The sequence below is a fragment of the Rhincodon typus genome, chromosome 35, assembly GCF_021869965.1.
Source record: "Rhincodon typus isolate 14 chromosome 35, sRhiTyp1.1, whole genome shotgun sequence".
NCBI lineage: Eukaryota > Metazoa > Chordata > Chondrichthyes > Orectolobiformes > Rhincodontidae > Rhincodon > Rhincodon typus.
The window spans coordinates 4,269,107-4,275,115 of NC_063366.1; positions in this window are offsets into that span (position 1 = coordinate 4,269,107).

Genomic DNA, 6,009 nt, shown 5'->3' on the forward strand with positions numbered 1-6,009 from the left:
TTGTTGGGGGGTGGGGGTGGGGGGAGGTGGGGAAAACCTTCTGGCTCACTGATATCCTTGAGGAAACTGCCATCCTTACTTGGTCTGGACTACGTGTCACTCTAGACCTACAGCAATGTGGTTGACTCTGAACCGCCCTCTGGAATTGGCAATAAATGCTGGCCTAACCAGTGACTACCCCATCCCGTGAATGAATTTTTAAAAAATGTTCATCCAGTCTACATTTCATCTCCCCGATGTAGAGCAGATCTTTAGGTGAGCTGTGTCTTGGGGAAGCACTACTTGTCCAGGTCCTCTTCCCAAACACAGCATCCAATTTGATTAAGATCAATGATACAAGAGTGTCTGAATGAGTGAGGTAGGGGAGTCTTGACCCTGATCTGGGGTGTGAGTGATGCTCCAGGGGCAATTTAGACGGAGCTTGCCTCTGTCTCAAATCTGTGCTGTCCCTTCTGTTTGAGTGTTTGATGGGACAATGTCAATGTGGAGAAGTTATTCCATGCTGTTGGTGGGTGAACTCCAATCTCCAAGATTCAGCGTAAACCCGTCCAGGTGGAAAGAATAGTCAAAGTTCACAACTCCTCTTTTTAATACTTTATTGTAACATTCAAAAACTTAGAAATATCTGTATCCTGCTCCCCCTCCAAGTTAAATCATTAGAAAACTCATAAACTCTGTTCCTAGAACATCTGAGCCAATTCTCGCTGTTAATCCTTGAAATGCTGCTTCTGAAAAGTTGCTGCTTCAATTCCCGCTGTTCCTTTAGCTTCATTGTCCTGTTTGAATTAATTCAATCCCCTTATTAAACTGATTTTCTGAGCAGCTCTATACTGTGCAGTGGGGTCACTGCTGTCTGCTTTTACTGTTGTCTGCTTCTGCTCTTACTGCTCTCTGCGACTATTACCATCTGCTCTTACAACCACTCTTACTGCTAAACTCACATTTCATAAAACCAGCAAAAACATAACACCCGTGACAATGATCACCACAAATCTCTACCTAAATCTGTGTCATCTTACACATTGTAACAATTCCACATCCTGGTACATGACCAGTCCATTAACACAGGATTGTACATTGCTGTACCTTCTCTTTGAGCATTTAATGCGGCAGTGTCAAGGTGTTCAGACCCTCACAGCCCTCTGGCTGAAAAAAAAAACACTCAGCTCCCCTCTAATCCTTCCATCAATTACTTTCAATCTCTCCTCCCTAATTATTAACATTCCTGCTCAGGGAAGTAAGATTGAAACAATCCTATCAGCGGCATCTGCCACTTCCTTCCCTTCCACTAACCTCACCTTGGAGAAACCTCCATTAACACTCATCTGTCTTAGCCCTGAACTCAGTCTTTCTCCTTTCTCTCCCAGCTCCCTTTAAGTCCTCACCAAACTCATACTGTCTGAAGAACCATTTCCCCATCTTTCTTTCTCCTGTGCATGTGCCGATCCCACTACTACATGTCATCACTGCCATGGTCTTCCTCTTCTGATCTGCTGTCAAACAAATTCAAGGACACACATCCCACACTGATGTTGTCAGTTTGAAAGCCTCTGAGGGTGAAGAATGCTATTCCCACACTAGAAATCTCTGTCAAACATTTACCAGGGAAACTGAGACTGCAGCTGCAATAACGGCACAAATCATTGCGAATGAATATGATTTGGTAGCCATTACGGAGACATGGTTACAGGACGGTCACGACTGGGAGTTAAATATCCAAGGGTACCAGACTATTCGGAAGGACAGACAGGAAGGTAAGGGAGGTGGTGTAGCTCTGATATTCAAGGACGCCATCAGGGCGGTGCTGAGAGATGATATAGGTTCTATGGAGAATGAGGTTGAATCCATTTGGGTGGAAATTAGAAATTCTAAGAGGAAAAAGTCACTGATAGGCGTAGACTATAGGCCACCAAATAATAACGTCACATTGGGGCGGGCAATAAACAAAGAAATAACCAACGCCTGTAAAAATGGTACGGCAATTATCATGGGGGATTTTAATCTACATGTAGATTGGTCGAACCAGCTCGGTCAGGGTAGCCTTGAGGAGGAGATCGTTGAGTGTATCCGTGATAGTTTTCTTGAACAGTATGTAATGGAACCGACAAGGGAGCAAGCTATCCTAGATCTGGTCCTGTGTAATGAGACAGGAATAATTAATGACCTCATAGTTAGGGATCCTCTTGGAAGGAGTGATCGCAGTATGGTTGAATTTAGAATACAGATGGAGAGTGTGAAGATAAAATCCAATACCAGGGTCCTGTGCTTGAACAAGGGGAACTACAATAGAATGAGGGAGGACTTGGCTAAAGTAGACTGGAAACAAAGATTTTATGGTGGGACAGTTGACGAACAGTGGAGGACTTTCAAAGCAATTTTTCAAAGTGCTCAGCAAAAGTATATTCCAATGAAAAGGAAGGACTGTAAGAAAAGGGGTAATCTGCCATGGGTGTCTAAAGAAATAAGGGAGGCTATCAAATTGAAAGAGAAGGCATACAAAGTGGCCAAAAACAGCATGAAACTAGAAGATTGGGAAAACTTTAAAGGTCAACAGAAAGCCATAAAAAGAGCTATAAAGAAAAGTAAGATAGAACATGAGAAAAAACTAGCACAGAATATAAAGACAGATAGCAAAAGTTTCTATAAATATATAAAATGAAAAAGAGTGGCTAAAGTAAACGTTGGCCCTTTAGGGGATGAGAAGGGGAATTTAGTTATGATATAAGATGAAATGGCCGAGGCATTGAACAGGTATTTTGTATCGGTCTTCACAGTGGAGGACACTAATAACATGCCAGTAATTGACAAAGAGACTAAGGTAGGTGAGGACCTGGAAACAATCATTATTACGGAAGAGGTAGTGTTGGGCAAACTAATGAAGCTAAGGATTGATAAGTCTCCTGGCCCTGATGGAATGCATCCCAGGGTACTAAAAGAGATGGCGGGAGAAATAGCAGGTGCGCTGGCGGTAATTTTCCAAAATTCGCTGGACTCTGGGGCAGTCCCAGCAGATTGGAAAATAGCAAATGTGACGCCATTGTTTAAAAAGGGAAGTAGACAAAAGATGGGGAATTATAGACCGGTTAGCTTAACCTCTGTAGTGGGGAAGATGCTTGAGTCTATTATCAAGGAAGAAATAGCAAGGCATCTTCATAGAAATTGTCCCGTTGGACAGACGCAGCATGGGTTCATGAAGGGCAGGTCATGCTTGACAAATCTTTTGGAATTCTATGAAGACATTACGAGCGAGGTGGACAATGGGGACCCAGTGGATGTGGTGTACCTAGACTTCCAAAAGGCCTTCGACAAGGTGCCGCACAAGAGGCTACTGCATAAGATAAGGATGCATGGCATTAAGGGTAAAGTATTAGCATGGATAGAGGATTGGTTGACTAACAGGAAGCAAAGAGTGGGGATAAATGAGTGCTATTCTAGCTGGCAGTCAGTGACTAGTGGTGTGCCTCAGGGATCGGTGTTGGAACCGCAATTATTTACAATTTATATAGATGATTTGGAGTTGGGGACCACGTGTAGGGTGTCAAAGTTTGCAGATGACACTAAGATGAGTGGCAGAGCAAAGTGTGCAGCGGACTGTGAAACTTTGCAGAGGAACACAGATACATTGAGTGAGTGGGCAAAGGTCTGGCAGATGGAATACAATGTAAATAAATGTGAAGTCATACATTTTGGTAGGAGTAATAGTAAAAAGGGTTATTACTTGAATGGTAAAAAGGTGCAGCATGCTGCTATGCAGAGGGACCTGGGTGTCCTTGTGCATGAATCACAGAGGGTAGGTCTGCAGGTACAACAAGTAATTAGGAAGGCAAATGGAATTTTGTCCTTCATTGCTAAAAGGATTGAAATTAAAAGCAGAGAGGTTATGTTGCAGCTGTACAAGGTGCTGGTGAGGCCACACCTGGAGTACTGTATGCAGTTTTGGTCTCCTTACTTGAGAAAGGATGTATTGGCACTGGAGGGGGCGCAAAGGAGGTTCACTAGGTTGATTCCGGAGTTGAGGGGGTTGGCTTATGAGGAGAGACTGAGTAGATTGGGATTATATTCATTGGCATTCAGAAGATTGAGGGGGGATCTTATAGACACATATAAAATTATGAAGGGAATAGATAAGATAGAAGTAGAGAGGATGTTTCCACTGGCAGGTGAAGCTAGGACAAGAGGGCATAGCCTCAAGATTAGAGGGAGCAGATTTAGGACTGAATTGAGAAGGAATTTCTTCACCCAGAGGGTTGTTAATCTATGGAATTCCTTGCCCAGTGAAGTAGTTGATGCTACTTCAGTAAACGTTTTTAAAGAAAAGGTAGATTTTTTTTGAACAATAAAGGAATTAAGGGTTACGGTGAGAACGCGGGTAAGTGGATCTGAGTCCACGAAAAGATCAGCCATGATCTTATTGAATGGCGGAGCAGGCTCGAAGGGCCAGACGGCCTACTCCTGCTCCCAGTTCTTAAGTGAGGTTCTAATCAGATGGGACAATGACAAGTTTAAATCGCATGGAAAAGAACAAGAACCAAGAAAATTACAGTACAGGAACAGGCCCTTCACCCCTCTGAACCTGCACCAACATGCTGCCCGTCACTACTAATACCCCCTATCATTCCGGGGACCATCTCCCTCTATTCCCATCCTATTCATGTATTTGTCAAGACACCCTTTAAAAGTCACTATAGTATCTGCTTCCACAACCTCCCTCGGCAGCGAGTTCCAGGCACCCAACACCCTCTGTGTAAAAAACTTGCCTTGTACATCACCTTTAAACCTTGCTCCTCACACCTTAAACCCATGGCCCCTGGTAATTGACTCTTCCACCCTGGGAAAAAGCTTCTGACAGTCCAGTCTGTCCATGCCCTTCATAATCTTGCAGACCTCTATAATGTCGACCCTCAACCTCCATCGTTCCAGTGGGAACAACCCAAGTTTCTCCAACCTCTCCTCATAGCTAATGCCCTCCATACCAGGCAACATCCTGGTAATTTTTTTCTGTACCCTCTCCAAAGCCACCACATCCTTCTGGTAGTGTGATGACCAGAATTGAACACAATATTCCAAATGCGGCCTAACTGAGGTTCTATAAAGCTGCAACATTACCTGCCAGTTTTTAAACTCAATGCCCTAAGCCGATGAAGGCAAGCATGCCATATGCCTTGTTGAGTACCTTTTCCACCTGCATTGCCACTTTCAGTGACCTGTGTACCTGTACACCCAGATTCCTCCCTTAGGGGTTCTGCCATTTACTGTATATTTTCCATCTGGATTAGACCTTCCAAAATGCATTACCTCACATTTTTCCGGATTAAACTCCATCCGCCATCTCTCTGCCTGAGTCACCAACCGATCTATATCCTGCTGTATCCTTTGACAGTCCTCATCGCTATCTGCAATTTCACCAACCTTTGTGTCATTGGCAAACTTACTCATCAGACCAGTTACATTTTCCTCAAAATCATTTATATATATTACAAACAGCAAAGGTCCCAACACTGCTCCCTGAGGAATGCCACTAGCCTCAGCCCTCCATTCAGAAACGCACCTTTCTCCTGCTACCCTCTGTCTTCTATGACCGAGCCAGTTTTTTATCCATCTTGCAAGCTCACCTCTGACCCCGTGCGACTTTACCTTCTGTATCAGCGTGCCATGAGGGACCTTGTCAAAGGTCTTACTGAAGTCCATGTAGACAACATCCACTACCCTACCCTCATCGATCATCTTCATCACTTCCTCAAAAAACTCAACCAAGTTAGTGAAAAACAACCTCCCCTTCACAAAACCATGTTGCCTCTCGCTAATACGCTCAGTGATTTCCAGGTGGGAGTAAATCCTGTCCTGAAGAATCCTCTCCAATAATTTCCCTACCACTGACGTAAGGCTCACCGGCCTGTAATTAGCTGGATTATCCTTGCCACCCTTCTTAAACAAAGGAACAATATTGGCTATTCTCCAATCCTCTGGGACCTCCCCTGTAGCCAGTGAGGATACAAAGATTTCCCTCAA